Raw genomic sequence first — 21,453 nt, forward strand, 5'->3', positions numbered from 1 at the left:
CTCACCCTTTCTGAATGACTTAGATTTAGTCATTCATGTTTTTTTCTGTTACTACACAGTCCTTTGTGTCAGATCCCTAAGATGTTTCAAAGCCAATGATGGACTCCCCCAAAAGGGAGTTGCTTGTGAATTGGTGAAGAGTTTAAGGAATAATTCTGACATCTAAGACATCATTTGTAAGTCTTAGTCTTGTTCAGTGAAAGACTGCTCATGAGGCAAGGCAACAAGCCCTCCTCCCTGAGCTTTTGGTTGTGATTTCCTGAAGTAGCACTAATAGCTAATATCCCACAGGTTATGGGAGCTGGTGAAAGAGCTTTGCTAGGCTCTACGCTCTCCTTACTGACTGCTTTCAATTATGTTCCCACAGGCTCAGTAATTTGCTTTAGGCTTATGAAGTAGTGTGAATTAATCTCCAGACTGACTTTATTCCAATATTTACTGCTGTACAGCTGGCAAAAGACTTTTCTTTTAACTGAACCTTTCCTTGTTTTCTCATTGTCTTCATTAACATGAAGGAGCAGAAACATAGATATGATTATCAATTATGACTATCACATATTTACATCTGCTTAAGATTCAAAGTAGCTGAGAAGGCAGTTTGTTTTATTCTGCATGAGAAAAAATCTTTTCATAAAAACCACACAACTTTTTAATGGTTATAAGTCTTGCTGTATTACTACAGCTAGAAAGCTGTATCACCTACAGCTACAGGTAGTACAATAAATATACTGTAAGTCCTAAGATGGATTAATCCAAAAGTCAGCTATTTTAAAGATGTTTCAAGAGGCATGAGTTAAGGAAGATTATAGCCATTCTTTTTTGGAAATTTATACAGCCAGCAAAAGTACTTGTTAGGAGGCTTCGCTTTCTTTTCTCTAGTAAGACATTCTGGGAAATGTGTTGCTGCCTTTCCTCGCCCACTCCCAGCAGATATTTTTAACATAGGTCAGTTCGAGCTCTTAGGTGGATCAACATGATGCAACTTTGCATCTTCCAGTTTATAAAGATAATGTGGTGCCAAATATCAAAGTAAGTCCTTAGACAAGTCCCTTTAGTTATCGTAGGTCGTTTTCACTAGTGGTTTCCATACAGCGTATCATCAGCTTGAATCAGTAACAGCTACAAACATTTCACCACGAGTGCAGCTTCTCTAAAAGCCTGGATGCAGATTTTGACTTTAACACTCCCAGGCAAAGTGTAAAGGCTGACAGACAGCTCAGCATGGGTCAGGTCACATCCAGAAGCTCTTGCAAGATGTGTTGCCAAAAACAGAAAGGAGGCAACAAATTTATATCCCTGCATGGGAAGAGGTGACATGACCAAAATCTCTTGAAATTTGTGGAGTGAGAGAAGGAAGTAGAGTGGAGGAGTACCCTGTGCGCAGAAAAATTGCCTATTCCTTTCAGACACAGAAGAGGTGCAGTGGGGCTGTTGCCCTGCCCATGTCGTGGGCACCTTCGTCTGCCCCCAGGCTGCTGCTCCCCGGGAGAGGGCTGACAACAGCGTTGCAGGCCCAGGCTGAGTCAAAATGGAGGTGCTGGGCCTGTGGGCGCTGAGGCCTTACGGTGTTGGAGCGGGCAGCAGTGGGTCACCCTGCATTGGGATGGTTGGGTGTAGGGGTGGGTCTAGGGATTTTGGGGTGCTGATTGCTCTGTGCTACATTTGGAAGTGTAAAGAGGAAGACAGGAAGCAATTTAGACTGAAAGTGATGTATAGCTCTTTCTGCTATTCATGCTTACTATGCTGTGAGCTACTCGCAACATAGGCTCCAACAGCATGAACAGAAATGGCTGTAGGTGTTTTTTCTCTCCAAAATATTTTTAAGATCATTTGAGGGGCAGAAAGAGAGATAGCACAGAAGCAGAAGGAAAGTGTGCTTGCAGATGGTTGCTGGTATTTTTGTTTTGTTTCTTGGGGGAACTGGGCCTGGCCTAAAGAGAGAGATGGGACAGGTGAAAGGGAAGGAAAAGGTAACGAGAGATATTGAGGAGAGAGGAGAACGATGAACCTGCAGAGTGAAGTTGGTGGGGTAGGAAGGATGTTATCTAAATATAGCACCTGTAAATAAGTTATTAGAGTGAATGCATGATTGACTGGAGGATGTTTGCAAAAGTTTAAGTCACTTAATTAGTCTTAGTCACTGGCCAAATAGCTTGCTTTCTCTTGAGCATACATAATGGTGTTGGTTTTTGTTTTTGTTTGTTTATTTTTTTCTGCAAATACTTTTTAAATAGTAATATTTGAGGCCTTGAATATCCGCTCTTAAGCTACGTGAGTATAGTTCCATATCTTCCTGTTCCACTAAGACATTATATCCTTAATAAAACTTGTAAACCAGGTGCACGTTGTGTTTTTTGGAGGAAATAACACCTCTACCTCTGTCTGATCAAAAGCCTGAACTAAAATCCCAGTAGCCAAGCAGTCGTGGTTTTCCCAAAGAATTCTCTGAAATCGATTTATTTTGTACCTGACAGGATTGCTCACAAAGGTTAATGTGTCTGTCGCCCCCAAGGGAACGGTGGGTGCAGTCATTAATGAGTGCTTTTCTCTCTTTTCTGTTGGTATCAATGGCACGAATAGCTTTCTGAACCTTGGATTCACTCCCTGCTTTTTACCTATTCTCCTTTTCTTCCTTAGCCTCCACGACTCCTTCTGATCAGGTTAACTTGTTTTCATTTGTAGCAATCATTCATCAATTTATTCTGAGAACTTGCACAACCGATATAGAAATCCATTAAATTTGTATAACAGGTTAATCTCGACTAATAATTACTCATTAATCCTGCTGGAAATACACATTTTCTTCAGCCCATTGCCAAGCCATAAGCACGAGGAAAAAAAAACTGAAGTATTTAATCTGTTTTGCAAAGTTTGTTAATGACAAATTCTGGCTGACAGATTGGAAAATTAGGTCCTCTGTGTTGGGGTGCATTCAGTTTTAAAAAGTGATTAACTATGTGCCAAGCTGTCAAAGAAATTTTGCATGAAAAAAGAGAAGTTGATAACATTATGTCTGTGCCCAATGATTTCATAATGTACGTTTTAAATATACATAAGAAAAAAAAAAAAAAAAAGCAGCAGTATATGGACATTTTCAAAAACCGGAGTATTGAAACTATCAAAAGAGAAGCCTGAAATGGCTTTTTTCTCCCTCACACCCTCCCTCTACTTTTCCCTTCATCTTTGACCTTAAAAACACTTCGATTTTCCCTCTAAAATTTTAGTTACATCTGCTTGGTAATTGAACTGAACACAGAATTTGGCTTTCCTGAAGAGTTCCTCCTTATTCTTGCCTTCCCAGCAAGCTGCAGCTGCATCCTGGAAGGCTCTGTTTTCCAGAGCAGCAGGATTTACTGATACAGGTAGGCCAGAGTTTAGGATGATTTTGAATTCCCATGCTTGCTTAGTAATTCGGCCTGTGTTAGGGCTATTTGCTTAATGTATTATTTCTGCAGAGCTGGTAAAGTTTCTGACTAAAGGTCAAATTGATTTCTCAGCTTCTCACTGCTGTACTTACTTCTGCTGCTTCTGTGCGCTGCTATGTCTACATCTTCACTTCTGATTGATTTTCTTAATTCAAAAATTGACACAGAAAGTATTTTCTAATTAAAAGCATGTTTGTCAGTACTGTCCAACCCCATCATGGATTTCCGTTATGTTTTTGATTACTAGCTCCTGACCTGTATATACTGAGGTTTACTTGAAAATCAAAATCTTCGTTCTCCATACAAAATTTCACCTTTGTTCTCATCTCTTACATTGCACCATGTTCTTTGGCAAAAGGCATACCTTCATTTTCAAGATCTTTTTGGAGGCAAATAGCAGGCTCACGCCACCAGGCAAGTAGAATAGTTTTATATTCAGAAAGAAAAGGAAGATAACCAGTTGTGAGCAGCAAGACTTTATTCCTGGTCAGAGATGAATTCCCAGATAAAAGGATATATTTCTTCTTTGCCTTGTGACACAAAGTCAGACTTTAAAAGCTTTCTGCTTGTTTGGAGTGACTCCGAGACTGAAGAAGTGACTCTGTGCAAGACTGTTATGACATGTGAAGCTACAGTGTGCTTGTTCTGCAGACTCAAAGTGCCCCCTTGGCTCTTGAACTCATTTTAGTTTGATAGAAAGCCCATCACAACGTTTGACTATTACAAAGCTTCAGCATCACAGGTGTTGAACTATACCTGCCATTTGTATACATCAAACAAGGAGTAGTTAAGTGGAATTATGTTACAGACATTGTTTTGTGTTGTGGTGATAAATTATTTCTGTCACTGATCACTACACTAGCTGTGCAGTACGCCACTGTAATAATACATTTTCACATTCCATTTGTTAGTTCTAATATTGATTTTTTTTTTCAATATTCCTTTTTTTTTTTTTCTCACGGAACTTACTTTACTATTACGTAAAGTAACTTTGAAGTTTCCTTTATTTGAAGAATAACTTTTAACTGAAAAAAAAAATATATCCTATATTTAATGGCTAAATAGCACACATCACTCAGTCCTCTAAGATTTTAACAGTGAAGCATATCCTCTCATTAATTTGGTTTTCCATGATTCCATATTGCCACTGTGACAAATCAGTTGTTGAGGTGAGACGTGCTATGAATGCACTTGCGAAAGAAGCACCTGCCTTCCTTTCATTTCTTGTGATTGTGCAAAATACTGGTCTCCTGGAACAGCACTTCTGACAACAGGGGCATCCTCTGCTAGTGTGTAAGATCATTCATTGTGTGGGTACTCCTGCACCCCTTCTTTGTCAATTGTTCAGCATAATACTGCTAGTCAGGGGAAAAGAAAGCCTTTCATTGTTTGTGATGTGCTGTTTCTTTTTCCATTCTAGTATTTTGAGCTAGAAGTATGTGTCAGAAAGATATGAAATGAGACCTTGAACTCTGAATCAGCATGGATAATTAGATTTTGGTTGATAAGAAAACGTTTACTAGCAACTTTTTGATGTGAAACTGAAGTGAACAGGTAGTTTTCTTATGCCAGCGCATTGTGTTCAGCATTGCTGGGTGGATTTTTTTGATGCAGTGAACAGGCAACTGAATCATTCTTGGAGACTTAACCAGCAGTCATGCCTGCTGGTGTGCCATTTTTCTTCTGTTTTAACTGCAAGAGGAGATATTGTTAACAAATTGCGAACTACAAACTGGTCCTATTTGTGCTTATAGTAACACAACACAATTCCGAGAATTGTAGAAATAGAATGTGTGTGTGTGTGATTTCTCCAATGATATATAATTTCTCGTTATAATAAATATTGTATGTTCTACTGTTGCCTCAGCAGATTGCACAGATTTGATTGCCATAAAGGATATCCTTACCTTTAAAACTGTAAGCATGAAATACAATTAAACTGTATACCTATGAGAAATCCAGAAACACCATATGAACTTTTTAATTGTAAATCTTGTTTTTCAAAAATTTTCCAAACAGTATATCCAGGAAACCTTTTTGTAACTTGCAGAAATCACCACTATCCCAGTTAGTTGGGGTTTGAGAACAGCACTTCCATAAGTGCTAGCTCTCCATAGTAACTCTGATTGCCACCCATTTGTTACCACTGGAATCAGACTGGGTTTTACTTCTGGGTACCAGGAAGTCATGGATGTGCCCAACCCTTTTCAAATTGTCTTATTTTCTGCTGGCATACTTCAAAGTGGCTCCTATTCTGCAAAGTTATTGTTGGCTGTGGAAGAACTTTCAGGAATACTTAAAGCTGTTATAAAATGGTAGAGAATTTCTAGGTAGCTCTTTTAACAAAGTTTAGCAGAATATGTTCTAGTGCTTAGTCATTTTCTCTTCTTTCTTAAAATCAGTGAAGTGATTGTTCCCACAGACAGTGTAACAGGGTAAGTTTTAAAGACTGTTTGCCCTATAGTATCTTTTTAAAAGAATTCTGCTATTCATTAATTTTGGAGCACATAAAGAGTGGAAGTTGGTGGAAATAAATGTTATATATTACTTTCTATTCAGACCATGAAAAAGGCTTTCTTCTTTTTTAATGGAAGAACAAAATTCCCTATGTATACTGTTTGACTGAGCTGAGTATGCAATGCAAGAGATATTGTAGGGGTCCACAGAGTCACCATGCACAGCACAACACAAAAACCTTGTTTGTTTTCGTTAACCTCAAAGTAAAACATAAATGTGAATAAAGCACCAGAAGAAAATGGGACGTAGGTCTGAGTCTTTGGAAAGCATCTGAAGTTTTGCAGTAATTGCAGAGTTGTTTCATGGTAGCTTTAATGTCACAAAACAGAAAATGGTAGTAGAGAAAAAGGAATGATTCTGGAGTAATCTCAGCCTATATATGCATAGACTGTCAAGCAGAAGAACAGCTAAATGTGCCCTAGAAATGATTTAGTAGAGAGGAAGAAAAAAAAAAAAAAAAAAAGAAATCTGTATGAAATTAGTTCAGTAAATATTTATGTGGTTTTAAGTGTAGTAATCTTATTTCTGCTTTGCACAGCAATTTTTTGCATGTATGCATCCTCTTGGCTTACTAGACACATAAAGGAGCACACAAGCTAACCTTTAACTCTGGCCTTAGTACTGCTCCCTTGAAATGTTTACAGATTTATCTCTTCTGAAAAAACATAGATTTGAATATTGTTGTTTTCCATTCAAATTATAAAGAATGCATCTAGCTGCTACGCTCTAGATGTTTGGAGATGTTGGAAATGATTCCTAAAGAATCAGTGTGAAGAAAATGGGCACGTGCATTTATGTCGATTTAAAATGAAGTGAATGTCAGTGCAATGATTTAGAGAGAATCATTCATATGCTGCATAAGCAACAGAAAAATCCTGCACATACATCTAAGCTCCATTCTTAGTATACCAACTTAAGGGCAGTGAGTATTAGTAGAAAGCCTAAAATATATTATAGAATTCCCTGCTATTTCTCCTTGTTCAAACTCTCAAAGTTTGCACATCTTCAGTCACACATCTTGAAGTCAAACATCAACAAACCACTTAAGGATCTGACCAAATTAAAGGAATTCTTGTGATTCAGAAAAAAAGTATGCATTCTAACAACATGAAGGGCTTATATAGGTTTAGAATAAAAATAGCTTTCTTCCACTTTCATCAGTTTTATATGAGATAGGATCCAGTTACATCAAGATTGCAATCTGTGCAAATTTCAGATATTTAAAAACCCTCTCATGATTCAGCGCCAATCCATTTTAACTAAAAATCATTGACCTCTGCAACAAGAGTGAGATCCCTTTGTATTTGATAGTCATAATAAATTTCTCTAATAAATATACTGCTAGATTGCAAGCTCTGTGTACTGCTGCAACAGATGCGATGACTTTCCAGTACCCGTTGCATTCTTTTTCCAGCAGAGCTTTTCTGAGATGGTGATGCGTATTAGCACATTGAAATGAAACAGGATGGCCATTCACAATGTTTCAATGAAACAGAACGTGCTCAGACTGCTGCATAATTAATTACCCCTTGGAGATATTATTTCATGTGGAGTAGATTTTCTTCTATTAAATTGCCATTCATTTGTGACCTTTAATTTATCATAAACAATCTTCTTTCTACATCCTAGGCAGCAACAGAGAACAACAATAAATTGTTCCATTGTTCTCCTTAAGTGACACTTACAGCTTGGCAGAATTACAAGGAAGCCAGTATGTTTGCAATTTGGGAGCTAAAATAAAGGGCTTTCCAAGGTATTTTCCATCCATTGCCCCCAGCAACATTTTACATCCTTGAAATTTTAGAAATACAGTTAATTGTTGTGATTTCTTCTTCCAAAAGTTTTTGGGAGAAACAGCTGGTGGCATCCTGTTTCGTTAGTGCATTGGCCTCCCCAGGTGTTTAAAAGAAGTTCTTAATGCTAAGCCCAGGTGCCCATCTGAGCCTGTTTAGTCACTTTCCTTTCTTCCCTCTGATCCCTTTTTGGGGAGCCCTGGGAGCCCCTGTGCTCACCTCTGCCCCAGGGAGAGTGGATTTATCCCAGGGAAGGCTGGTAGAAACTGAGTCAGCACTGGTTGTTTATTTTCTTCAGACCCTGAAATGTTGCTCTTCCTTCTCAAATGCATATCCGGTGTGCTATAAAATGAGGCAGAACTGACCTCAGCTCCACTGTGACATTTAGAGAGAAGACTACTGAAATGCGCACTGAAATTTTATGACTCCCAGTCGCTAATGGTACAAGTTGTTGATTGATAGAGGATGGTAGGTACTTGACCATCATGTTTCAGAAAAGGGGACTACTTTTCTACTTTGTAAGTAGAAAGGAGCTATTTCTTGAAAATCTAGATTGAATATTTTTTTTTCCTTTTTAAGGCTAAAATGCAAGTAGTCTAATCCATCAGCCTTTTAGCTAAACATCGCCAGCAAATAATGAAGAGTATGTACTGTGATTTTTTTTTTTTTAAGTAAAATGAGTACATTTACTTTCATTAAAAGCATCATTAAGGGAAGTGCTCATTTTGGAGTCTAAGCTGATGCAGTTTTATTCAGATGAAATATTTGAATATGAAGCTCATATTTCTGTGAAAGAAAGAGAAGGCTGTTTTTCATGAAAGAACCTTGTATACAAAATAATCAAATAGCTGTTATCCTCCAATGTTTAGATTGCGTAGATGTTGGCCAACTGCGATGTGCAGTGCGAAGAAGGCACTTGAGCACGAAATCCTCGGGAGCAAGTTAAGCCTTTTCGACTTGAGCGGCATAATTGAGTCGCTTACCCGTTTGCACCTCTCTCTCCAAAGACCCATAATAAGCTTTCCCAAGCGCGACCGCATCCCCAGCGATCTGGCAGGAGTTTGTGGGAATCCGTCAACCATTTTGCTTCTGCTTTGTTGCCATCTTTGGCATCTCCTCCTGCCGAAGCCTCTCCTGCTGCCAGGCGAGGCACTGCATGCCTGCGGGGGTGGGCGTGAAGGGTCCCACAGGGGCAGCTGTTTCTGGGCTCAGGGCCGAGGGCAGGATAGAGGGGAGAGGCAGGTGGCCCTCCCCTTGTAGCCTCGCCTGTTGGTGCTGCGCGTGCTCATGAAGGTGTGGGCATGAGCGATGGGGGGTGATGGCGAGTGCTGCTGGCTAAGTGGGCTGTTAGTTGAGGGACAGTCTAGGTGATATGATTCAGTTGTATTTTATGAATCTACGATATGATTGTATGATTTATGATTCGTGTGTACTTTATGAATCTACAATACAGCTCTATGACTTAATAGAAAAGATTCATAGCTGCTTGTGGCTAACTCCGCCAAGTTTAAAAGCAGCAGCAAGTGCCCAGAACACGGTGTTTCACACTATGGGGACCACCAAGCCAAGCCACTCCACTTGTGGTGAACTCAGCTCCAGGCTGTGACGTCTCGAGGTCCTACAGCGGCCGGGCGAAAAGGGCACGGCGCCATTACAGGGCGCGGAGCTGGCCGCAGAGGGGCGCCTGGCGGGAACGGGCGGTGGGCGGGGCTCGGCGCGGCGGTGGGCAGGGCGAAGCGGGCCGGTGGGCGGGGCGAAGCGGGGTGATGAAACGTTGCCTGCACGGCGCGGCGGGGGCACGCGCGCTGTTGCCATGGCGACCTTTGTGCCTGGCTGCGCTCGGCCCAGCCGGCTGGGCGGGCGGGCGGCTCGCTGCTCCTGCTCCTGCTCCTGCTCCTGCTCCTGCCCCGGGGATGTCCGGCAGCGCTCCCCGCCGTGCCCTCGCCGCGGTTCCGAGCGGGTGGCGGCGGGCAGGCGGTGCCGTGCCCTAAGGGGTTGAAGCCGCTGCGGGCGGGCGGGCGGGCGGTGCAGGTAAGGGGCCGGGGGCGGCTTCCGGCCGGGAGCGGCGGTTGCGGGGCGGAGGGGCGCGGGGCGTCCATTTTGGAGCCGGCTGGGTAGCGGCCGTGCCTCGCTCCTCCTGCCTGTCCTGGCCGGGGACTCTGGCTTGTTGCAGCCTGCTTCGGGTGAAGAGTGGAGCGAAGGAGGCGTTCCGCCGAGATAAGGCATCTAACGGGCTGATCTCTCTTGCCCCGAAATGTCTCTTCTAAGTAGCGCGTTTTGGGCGCGCGGACCTGTTGCTGTGCGCTTTTACCCTAGAAAAGCTGCTCAATAAACAGTGTTGTATCCGGAAGATTAGTATCTTCTTCTTCTTTCTTGTCAGAGTATAGTATTGAGTAAGTGAGAGTGGGATTTGCGTCCCTCGTAATTCTGTGTAACCTCAAAGTCCTCAGTAAGCTTTCCAGGTAGACTTAAGTGTAGATGGGTCAGCTAACTTGAAACTCGTTACAGAAGATTGGCGAAAACGATGCGTGGTTACGACCTGCTCAACTCATCTGGTGCTGCTGAAGTCCCAGGGAAATGGGACTGACAGCTCAAGGAGCTAACTAAATTAGTTTCATGCGCAAGTGAGTTGTGTGAACAGTCTGAGCACGGACTGTGTTCTGACACGGGTCTGTGTACAGATCTGCGTGTAAAGTAACAGGTTATTTACTGGCCTCATCTTTTGGCCGAATTCAAGAGAAATATCTGAAAAGCTTGAGAGAAAAACAAATCCCCCCATGTCTAATACTTGCTACAGAAAAAGTGTACAGAGCGATAGATTGGTTCTAGGTATTGACTCAAGATACTGCAGAAGTACGTTGTTGTGGATTAATACTGTTTATTAGGGGAGAGTGTTTTTTGGCTTAAATGAATAAGCATGTCCCCTCCAAAAGCTCATAATGAATCAAACATACATCTTTCAGGGAATTCTCTTGATATTGCCCCATAGGGGTTAGATGTTGTTAGAAACAAAAAGCTTTCTAGATTAAACCAGCCTTATTGCTCAGTCTTAACGTAAGGACTGGTTTCTGCTCTCTCTCTCCCCACCCTGCCCTTCCCCCCCCCCCCTTTTTTTTTTTTTTTTGCATATTCTGGAGTGTTCAGCATGAAAACTGTTGCTTTGAATGTTGCTTTGAATGACCCCTAATAAACCAATGAAACTATTTTAATCACCGCAAGATGAGGAAGTAATTTTATCTCAAAAAAGTTTGGTGAAACTAAATCAGCATTTGACAGTCATTCAGTAGCTTAAATGCTTTGCCCAGTTGTTCCAAGCTTGTTCCTAGTTCTGGTTGCACGCAGCTTTTTGTTAGTGGCTTCTGAAGCTAAACATGAGAAGCATCCTGTTCTCCTCTCCCTTGCTCCGAAACGCAAAGTGTGGAGACCCTGGTCTGGTGGGATGTGGGGTGGGCACTGAGGCGAACCAGGACTGGTTAGTGAGGAACTTTGCAGTGCGTGCTGCTAGCAGTGATGGACCTGACATTGCCTTAGGGCTTGGTTTCAGACTCCTTTTCTAAAATCGCCTGAGTCAGGTGTAGAAATCCAAATTCGGTGAAGTCCCTAATTGAGTGCGCTCTGTGGAACCCAGTGCAGCTGATAAATATTTCAAGAAGCTGAAAGTTAGTGATACATTTTAAATGCATTGCTAAGCTGAGAGACTTCATGGTCCTTTGCATGCACATTTGCATTATTCATTTGTGCTTTGCAGGTAGATAATGGGCCAAATTTATCTTTAGTATTACTCCACCAATTTCTGAGTAACTGTACTAATTCAACCATATGTATATCTTGATTTTTTTTGGAAGTTCAAGGCAAAGTTGGAATTACTTCAGTGATTTTTATTATACAGGTGGAAGTTGCTTATGTAGAAACTAATAACGTATCAGTAGCATAGGCATTCCTTCATTAAAATAGTCATAAGCAGAAGGTATCATTTTTTTTCCCTTCTTCTTTTTATGGAAAAAATGAAAACAAAGAAAAAGTCATGTTCAGTCTTCTAGTTGCTGCTTTAGGCTTTTATTTGCTGGACCCAAAGATAACTGACGGAGATGTGACAAAACTGCTGTGTGCTTGTAGGAAAAAATCATCCTAATAACCTACTAAATTAGAAGGTCTTGACACACTTTTTTTGTAGTGTGATACTTTTTTACAGTAGAGACTTTTTCCCTATTTTACGTAGCTTTTCATACAGTGGGTCCATGATACACTTGCTACGTTTGTGTGTGTGCATGCATGTATGTAAATATGTGTATAAGCTGAACGCATGTCAGTATCTTAAATATATTAGGGACTTCCCTCTCTTAGGCAGAAGTAACAGAGAACGGCAAGCCTTGATCTAACACAAGATGTAACATGCTGCTATCAGGTTGGATGTTCGGATGGGGGAGTAAATAGTGCATCTGATGGTCACTGCTAGCCCTACATTTAAATCTGGTATATAAAATTGGTGATTCTTTTATTGGTGTTTTCTTGATTTTTTTTTAAAAACTTTTTTTTTTTTTAATTAGAGATCAGTGCTGTAGGAAATAATTGGGAACATTTTAATGAGAAACTTCAAATATTTCTATTTGAGATCCAAAGAGGTCCTTTCAGAAGAGTGCTAGCAGCAGTTCACGCTGTTACGAATAGCCTCCTCCAGAGGTCTCGACCTCTGGCGTGAAGCTCTCAATGTGGCCACTCCATTAATTTGCCTTTGAAAAAGCTTGCCTGATACTTAGGGCGGGCATCTCATTTTCCCAGCCTTGAACGTGTGCCCTGTGTGGCTGCAGAGCTGTGAATCTGTCTCAGTCCATCTCAAATGCTACCGAACTACGTTTTTTCAGGATCTGGAAGAAAAAGCCCTGGGAAACGCAGCTGGCTGCCAGTCAGGGTAAGGCTCTCCCTGCACGCCCTGCGCCTCACCCTCTAGTTATGGTGCGTGACCGTGCTGCTCAGCTCAGGGCCTTGGTTGTACAGCAGGAGTGGAGCGGGACAGATCAAAACTTGGGAGTGGATAGGAAAAAAACATAAAGTATAGTTATTATAGTGCCTGAAAATTATTAATGTTGTGTAAAACCTGTGCTTTGACCAATGCTAAAAGTTTTTTTCTCGGTGGATTGAAATATCCTGAAGCTGAACAACTTCCACAGCTGTAGAAGTTGTTGGAGAAGCTAACAGTTTGGATGCTTCTCCCTGCTGGGCTAAGAAAGGCTGTAAGAGAATGAAATGAGCATTCAATGACAGCCTCTGCTGAAACTTCAGGCAGTGAAATAGATAATATTTGAAACTGTGGGATATAACATTAGGTCCTTTGATGATCAGCTGGCACTCAGGAAGATGTCACTGTGTGTTGTCTTGCTGTGGCCTTCATTTCGCTGATAGTGATTAATATTGATTTTTCTCTTCATTAAAAGAAGACTTGCATTGTTTAAATAGTATCATCAGTGAGTGTGTGTGTGGCATGTGCTAAGATAATTTGATCATGTAATAAAGATTTATATTGACTATAACCATTCTCCTAGGGTTGTACAAGTGTTGTCTAAGGATATTTGTGCCTGGAGTGGTAGCAAATAGTTCATTTGGGAACTGAGGGCAGATGTCTTTGCTTTCTAGTACATAGTTTGCTTTCTAGCTGTGTACTGTGGTGAGAGAAAGGTAGGCTGCTTTTCCAGCCCGCAATGTGGCCCAGCAAACTGCACAGGAAACAAAAGCATCCTCATTCCAGCCTTGGTTGTGCAGGTGCTCATCTCTTACTTGTGAAACCACTGCATCTTCATGTGTTTCAGTTTCCATGTGGTAATTCTAAGGTAAAACATGGTTGAGTTAGCCTCTGTCTCTTGGTACCCTCACTCTTGTTTTTGAGTGAATTTATTGGTAACGTTTCAACAGTAATAGGCAGTTCCATCTTGATTTCTTACCTCAGCTGACCTGGTTCAGTGCTGGGTTCACTTTTCAATGTGTACAACTTCAACTTTTCTGAAGTTCCAGAGATTACAAGTGTGCTGAAGGGATATGACAAAATCTAACACATTGTCTTGCATAGATATGAAAATTCATCCATCATCAATAATATCAAAGGGGTACTTTTGGCTAAAATGTAGATAACAACATAAAAGTGAAGAGGCTGTGTTACATACGTTTTTGTTTTGTTTTGTTTTTTACTGTTACTTTAGTGGCTTATCTTTAGATGGGCCAATATTTTATCACTGGGCCCAGTGATAGCATGAACCTTGTAATGTTTTTCTTTTGGACTGTTAAAGCTGTTTGTTCTCACATGTTGGTGTATAAACAAGAAACTTATAACTTGGAAAACTTCAAATTCTTCAGCAAGAGATGATAAATTGTCAATTAGTACAGAAAAATAAAAAGATCTGCTAGCAGAGATTTAAAAAAATTGCTTAAGTTTTTTCTTCTGTCCTTCAAGGTTGAAGTGTCATGCATCAGCACTGCTCTGGTTTCAGAGCAGCTTTCCTTTGGCTCCACAGCTGACTCATCTGGTTTGGATGTGCTAAAAAATTCAGTGGCCAAATTTCAGATGGAGTGTTGAGCATACAAATGGCTCAGTGTGAGTTTTTTGTGAGGAGCAAGTTCTCCTCCTCGTACTCAGGCTGTGCTTCTTTTCTCCAGCTCTCACTGCCCAGTGACTTATTTTTTTTTTTGTCTCTCCCTAATTCTAGAAGCCATTACTTGTGCACAGCCAAATACTCCTAGGCTATGACAGTTTTTAGAAAACTTCCCACCTAACTGATGCTCAGACTTACCCTGTGAGTCCTTCAAAAAAGCTTCTGTCAGTTTAGTCCCTGCCATTAGCCTGGGAGGGAACCGTCCCTTGGTTCTCATGTGAAATTCAGTGCCGTCAAGGAGGAAACCTGTGGCTGCTGGGTTAAAGAATATATTTTTGATTTGTTACCAGTGCTTTCTCTTTCCTAACCAAATCAGTGACTTGCAATAAAAGCCAGAACAAGTTCTCAGATGGTTTTAAAAAAAGATAATGAGATCTATTAAAGTTAGTGCAGCTTAACTGACCTAGAGAAGGTAGGTCTGTGCTGGGTTGCTGTATGGTATACTTCAGCTGTGGAAGAGACTTACCTGAGCTTTCAGGAGTCATAGGTCTTCTTGTGAAACGTTGTTTCAGCAAATGCACAACTGCTTTAAGTGACTTTGGGCATACTGAATGAAATCACATGTTGGCATAACCTGTGGAGGAGGAAACATCACCAGCTTTATCTACATAAATTGCTTGAAGCTGTTCACCTAGGAAGATGTGGTTAAAAGAACAAAAAACATATTTTGTATAAAAATTGTGAAAAACATTTTAACTAACTTTTCAGCATCCTTATCAAGTTTGTTTCCTTCTAAACAGTCATGAGGTTAGACGTCACAGTAGAAAAGCATGGGCTCAACGTTTATTACGCTTCAAAGACTGACTTATTTTAGTTTAATTTTTACAAAGCACAGATACCTGAAAAATCGTTCCCAATAAGTGATATGGTGGTGCTAGGATTAGATTAATAGTTTGTTGTTTTTTTTTTTCTTCCTAATAATTAATTGAACAAACATATAGAAAATAATTTAGAGCAGTTTTATTCTAACTATTTGCATACTCATATGTAGTATAAAACGTGTATTGAGTAGGTGTTGCATTAACCATATTTCCTTTTTTTGACTCCGTTTACTTTAAGCCTGGATTCTCTGGTGCAGTAATGCTAGTAATTTTCATCAGAAGTAATAGAGCTTCTGTAAGAGATGCTGTGCATTCACAATCAAAACATGAAATGTAGTGAAATTGTAGTTATAGGGGTAGGAAATTATTTTCAGTAACATAATGGAGTATATAGATTTTTCATTCCTTTTTGTCATAGGGCTTCAACTCTGGATGTTTCTCACATCCATTTTTAGAGCAGATCAGAATGCACCTCCAGTATCTCATTACCACAGATAGCTGCATTTACTGATGTGCAGACAATCCATGTTTTATTGTGGTGTTGGTTGTTTGTGGTTTTTTTTTGTTTTGTTTTTTGTTTAAGACCATTGGTCTAATATTATTTCCAAGGTGAAATAGCTATTATTTTGTTAGCTTTTCAGCTATTATTTTGCTATTGCTCTAGGTACCCCATGCAATTTATTCTAATAAATATTTAAATAAGAAAAACTTTCTCTTTTAAAGTGTACCCGTAACAGGGCTTCTCAAATGCCACTGTCCCTCTTAAATAAAGTTTTGCAGTTGTTTAACAGCACATGCACATTTATATGCTGTGCAGATTTACATAAATATAAACAATATCAAAATAAGCTCTGCATTTAAATAAGAATTTTATCTGGAACATGCATGTAATGCTGTGTTCATTCCACAAGTTGCCTTTGAAGAATAACATTTCACAAAACACTGTTCCTAACAGTTTTGTTCATAGTACCTTTTACTTTGACAGTGTATTATTTTCACAGTGCTTAACGGTAATTTAAAATTACATCATTAATTTAATGTTAAATTATCATATGAACCTGTGTAGTGCGTAATAAATATTGTAGGAGCCGAATGTCATATATTGTCACTAAGTTCTGGTATGTTTAGGACTTTAACTCAGGCATGCTTTCCTTTGTTCTGAGGAGCTAAGTGCTCACTTCCAGGTGGCTGACTAGGCCAGAAGTTAACTTGCTTTGTAGTCATAGCTCTGTGCTGGACCTAAAGATAAGTCTAGACTTCAGGGAGGGAAAAGGAGGATAAACAATATGCAGATCCTTTAAAAGGTTCTCAGGGTCTGTTTTTTGTTCAGACTTCTAGCTCAGAGATCAATCCTTCCAACTCCAAGGGAAAGGCTGCTGCTCTTTAACAGCATGCTAACAGGAGATCGATGGTCGGAAGGAAGGAAGGAAGCAAGCAGCAAGACTTACAGATCCATCATCATGTGTTGAGTGAGACCCAAAGCACCTTTCCAGTGTTCTTGTATGCATTTGGATATTAGGTTCCACTAAAGTAGGATGGATCAAGAGATTGGGAAGGAGTTCTTCTGTGCACTCAAAGAGTACACTATCCAGAGGACTACCTGAAAACATTACCTGAAAGTTACAGGATTTCATTTCATGGATAAGCTGTTATAGCACCTTCCCCAGACTTGCATGTTTAGGACATCTTTGTTAGCCTGTTGTGTCAGGATCTTTAAGTTATGTCAGTTTCCCCACGTGTGGGTGATGACTTGCTTACAAACAACAGCACTGCTTCAGACCCCATGCACCATGTTTGTGAATTTCTCCCTTTGTAGAAAATGTCACCTGTACTGGTATTCTGGAAACACCAATAGACCACTGAGTATGCGATTATATATTTATACCCTTGGCATCTGAAATGACGTGATACATCTCAGCCTTTGAGGTGCAGTGGAAATCATGCTTGGTGATATTTGAGAGAAACAAACAGGCGGGATGATTTTGGCTACGGCTTCAGTTTGTCATCTACTTTCCTGTAGGTGCACTCTCTTAAGACATGAGTGCTAGTGTTCCACAGGATAAGATGCTCACTGCTGGAATTAGTAGCCAAATCCCATATGCTTTGGACTGCGAACTATTGTTATTGTATGTAAACAAGAAAGTCATCGAACAGCCACGTGTTTGTAGGTGGTGATTACCATCCAGCCCATGTTTAGGTTCAGAAATACAGCACTGACAAGGAGACAGTCGCTTGTAATCACAACAGGTGACAGCAAGTAAGGCATATGTGTCCAATACACCATATTAGCACTAACCTATCCTCAGGGCAGCTATCATAATTATATTGGGGTTGTTTTAGGTGTTCTCATATTCAAAGTGTTTCCATGGTTGATGAGACCACTGAGGAAGTCTTGAGCAGCTGGAAGGGTGTCTCTTCTTCCACAGTGCACGGTGGTCTTACTTGTACTGGATCTCCTGACTGTGAGAGTTGTCTTCTCTGGCTTATACAACTTTCAGAAACAGCATTTTCTTTGACATTACTGTCACTTTTTTTTTTTTTTTTTTTAAACTAGGAATAAAGCATGTCGCGTCAGGAGTAACCAGCTGTGTCAGTGATTCTGGCAGTGCTGCATCACTTCCTTTCCTCTGTTAGGCTTTTACTCATGTTCGCTCCTGCCATCCTACCTTGTTATGAATGAGGCTTGCTAAGTTCCCGAAGGCTGCTCTGGCTTAGGGCTGTCCTTCTCTTACCTGGTGTTATGTATTGAAGCATATGGTATGTTTTTCAATGCGAATTGCATGAGTTCATCTAAAAGCAGAAGTAGTTTTTTTAACTGAATTCTATGTTCTTTTTTAGTTGTTGACATGCTTAGAAATTGCACATATGGCTATAGTAAATTTGCTCCTAGGGATAAGCGAAGACTCGTTTGCTCATAAACAGAAATGCAAATGCAAATATTACCTGCTTTTTTTCTTTTTTTGAGCACAGCTTTATTTTGTCTGTAAATACATACAGATTAAAGTGTTTCTTGTAGAGTATATTTTTGAATTTGCAAACCTTTTTTTCAAAGAAATTGAGATTTTTAAAACAAAAATGAATTCAGATATTGATTCCAACTATTTGTTACTGGGTTGCTAGAAATAAATTCAGTATTTTGAATGCTCAAAATCTACGATATTGTTAGACTGCCAATATCCCTTTATTCCATTTCTTTCCTGTAGTATGTTCAGAACTTGGGGCTACTGCATTGCTTCAGCTTGGAAAGTCTGGCAGCAGTGATTATTACGGTTTCCTATTCTTACTTTTAGTTTTCGGCATCAGCATTATACTGCCCCAGAATGGAAATGAGCATGGATAAATGTAGAGGCAGGGTGTCCAGTCACTGGTTTCTGAAAATAACCTCCTTTTGTTAGTAAGTATTACAACAGGGATGGCTGTGGCCTGCATGCAAGATAAGGCAGCCAAACAAATTGCCTGGTTGGATGTGACCTCCAAATAGACTCTGGATATATGTTTGGACAAATTCTGAATGGATCTGTTTTTAAATCGTTTGTCCTGCCAGGGACTCCTGTCCTTACTTTTACGTTTGTATGACAGGAAACACATTGGTCTGAGTTCTAATTAATACTGGCTGTTGAAAAACAGAAATGCTATCCATAAAATCAGTGCAACTTGTATTGGGACACAGGCATGTTCCCCAAGCTGTTGCACAACCTGCTTGTGTAACTTTCCTTCCTTTAAACTTTTATTTTTAATGTTTCTGGAAAGCTTAACCAAATGGCTTTGTTTTTTATTAGTTTGAAGAAATCAGCTGCAATTTTGAGATGGCACAGGGACTTGATGTTTTCTCATTGATTTTTTTTTCTAAATGACAGAGTAAGTTTATTTAAGAAAAAATGCTGTTCCCTTTAAAAATTAATACATCTCAGAAGGCAATTTGGAAAAAATGAAATCTGTAGTCTGTGAAGGGAATGAAAGTGCTTCTGCATCTGCTGTGATCTTTACAGGAACTTTCGGGCACTAGGTTGACCTCCTTTCCAATGGGAGCTCAGTCGCTATTGATGATCAGCACCACCCCTACTGTTTCCAGATGCCTTTCTGTCATGTCATAAAAATACTGCTACGTGTTAGGGAATTACTGTTCATTACATATTTTTGTTATCATCTCATGCAGGTCCCTGAGGAAATTCTGAAGCACGCCCTAGTAGGAAACATATAGCTGTGAAGAGCACTGACTTTTACTCTTTATTTCTATATATTTTTTGTGAAGTTGAAAATTGATTTCAAAAGATCAGTTTGGCCTAGTTTACTAAAACATCTGCTGAATTCATGAACAGCTTGTCTGAGCTCAACAGCAGGAGAAGCTGTAGTCGATCAGTTCTGCCCTCTTCAGCAGGTGTAATTTCAGTTGATGGAAATTGCAATACATGGTTTCAGGGGACGTGTGGATAATGTGTCCAGATGACAGCAGCATCAACAAAGTACAGAAAAAAAACATGGGCAGATGTTTGGGATATTCTGTCTACATGGATACATGTGCTTAAATTCACTCTAATGGAGTTTATCTACTGTCACGTTGTGATTCACTCTGTTACGGAGAAGGATTTTATGGTAGGCTGCTAATCTTACAAAACAGTCCACCTCTAGCAGCAGCCATGTAGTGAGTGTACTGTCTCAGTTGCTGATTTTTTAAATTTTTGTTATTATTTTGGCTCTCTTGTTTTTATCTTTCTTTCCAAACTTATTTAAGCGTTAGGCTTGCTTTGTGGTTTTGGTATCTAGAAGGCTATTGTAGTGGTGAGAAAATGAGGCTGGACACTTTGTACCTTTACAGAGAGAGAGAGAAGATAAATTACTCACTTTTCAAACCTATCCTTGGGGGGAAAAAGAAAAGCCTGAAAGCCTTTAGGTTTATTTAACTGAATTATTTTTGCCTTTGTTTGGTTTCCTATTGTGTGTGTGAACCAGAAATGTAGTCAATTCTGAAATGAACAAAATAAAACTTTGGCCAAACCCAATCGGTACAATATTAGAATACTTAATTATTTTTAATGAAATCCTTAGATCATGAAGTTATTAATCATTGTTCTTCAGGCCTGTTTAAGTATAAATAAAACTGGTGGTGAATCTAGCTATTCTGTAATCAAAAGGTCCTGTTGTCAGTCTGCAGGTATGAGTAGATTATCCTGTGTCTTCCAGGCCCTTCTCTCTCCATTCCCACTACCAGAACTATTAAAATTATAAGTCATTTTGGCTTGCAAATCTAAATGCAGTTTTTTTTTGTAATGTTAATTCAAAATTGTATCAAACTGTATTTTTTTTAAAGCTGATGTGAGCATTTAAAGGGGTTTTTATCTGTTGTTCCTTTAATGCAGCATGAAATTAACATCTGAATCACACAGCAAAACTTCAGTAAATAAGATTCAGTATTTATTAGGAGACCTCATTATTCTACATACACAGTAATATTTTTAAAGTGTATTTTTTTCTTCTTTCTAAACTGTTCAAAACGTCTCCTGCTGGTTTTCAACAAAGCATTTTGTGTTCATGTTTGTAATTATATCATTTACATATGGTGGTTGTCATTTAAAAGTTGGCACTTCGAGTATTTACAATGTCTTGGTATCTGATTATCTAAAGCTTTCCCAACTCTAAATACTTGAATTTATATTTCAGGACACACAGTTCTTGTCCTTCTAACCCAGTGTTACTTCTCCCATGACTGCTTCTCAAGTTTCTTTCACTGTATGTAATTTTGTAGTCCCCATCTTATTGGGAGTCAAATTATGGAGTATTTTTCTAGGTAAAATGTTGTGAATTATCTTGACTTAAGTCCTGTATTCAGAGCAATGGATACTCAATTGCTACAGAGATTCCTGCCGTCCTCTTTTCCTGAGAAACATAGTGATGAGAATGGTAGAAAATGTGTCCAGAGTAGTAACGTACATAAAACTGCTTGTAAACTCAATAGCAGGTAAACTAAAGCATGTTTTCCTGGATTGAGAGATGCTCTGCAAGTTCGGCAAATGAAATTAAAACTCTGTTTAAAAATAAATAACTGGTACCCACTTCAACGGCCTCCAGGAGGCTTCTTCCCCAGGTTCTCATAATGAGGTTGCCAAACTCCATAATAGAAATAGGGTTAGTTTTTCGTAGTTCCTCTTGAATGTAGAGACTGCCTTATGCTTCTGGGATGAGTGATTCTGAGGGCTCTGTACTACTTCCCTGTGTTGAGCATGAACTGGAAGAAGAGAGGAGCTGTTCTACTGTATGG

The 21,453-nt window shown here is 39.8% G+C and overlaps 1 protein-coding gene across 9 annotated transcripts in view; it reads left to right on the forward strand.

The window, feature by feature from the left end:
- Positions 1-21,453, forward strand: part of CTNND2 (catenin delta 2) — a 646,797-nt gene that overhangs the window by 212,587 nt on the left and 412,757 nt on the right. The window contains exon 1 of one of the 9 annotated variants that reach the window (XM_040548198.1): positions 9,539-9,766. The exons of 7 other annotated variants lie outside the window; for them this stretch is intronic. The gene's annotated coding sequence lies outside the window, so the exon portion shown is untranslated. Of the gene's footprint in view, positions 1-9,538; positions 9,767-12,622; positions 12,645-21,453 lie in introns of those variants that run through there. One more of the 9 variants, XM_040548192.1, reaches the window with a different exon arrangement.

This window comes from Cygnus olor, chromosome 2 (genome assembly GCF_009769625.2).
Source record: "Cygnus olor isolate bCygOlo1 chromosome 2, bCygOlo1.pri.v2, whole genome shotgun sequence".
NCBI lineage: Eukaryota > Metazoa > Chordata > Aves > Anseriformes > Anatidae > Cygnus > Cygnus olor.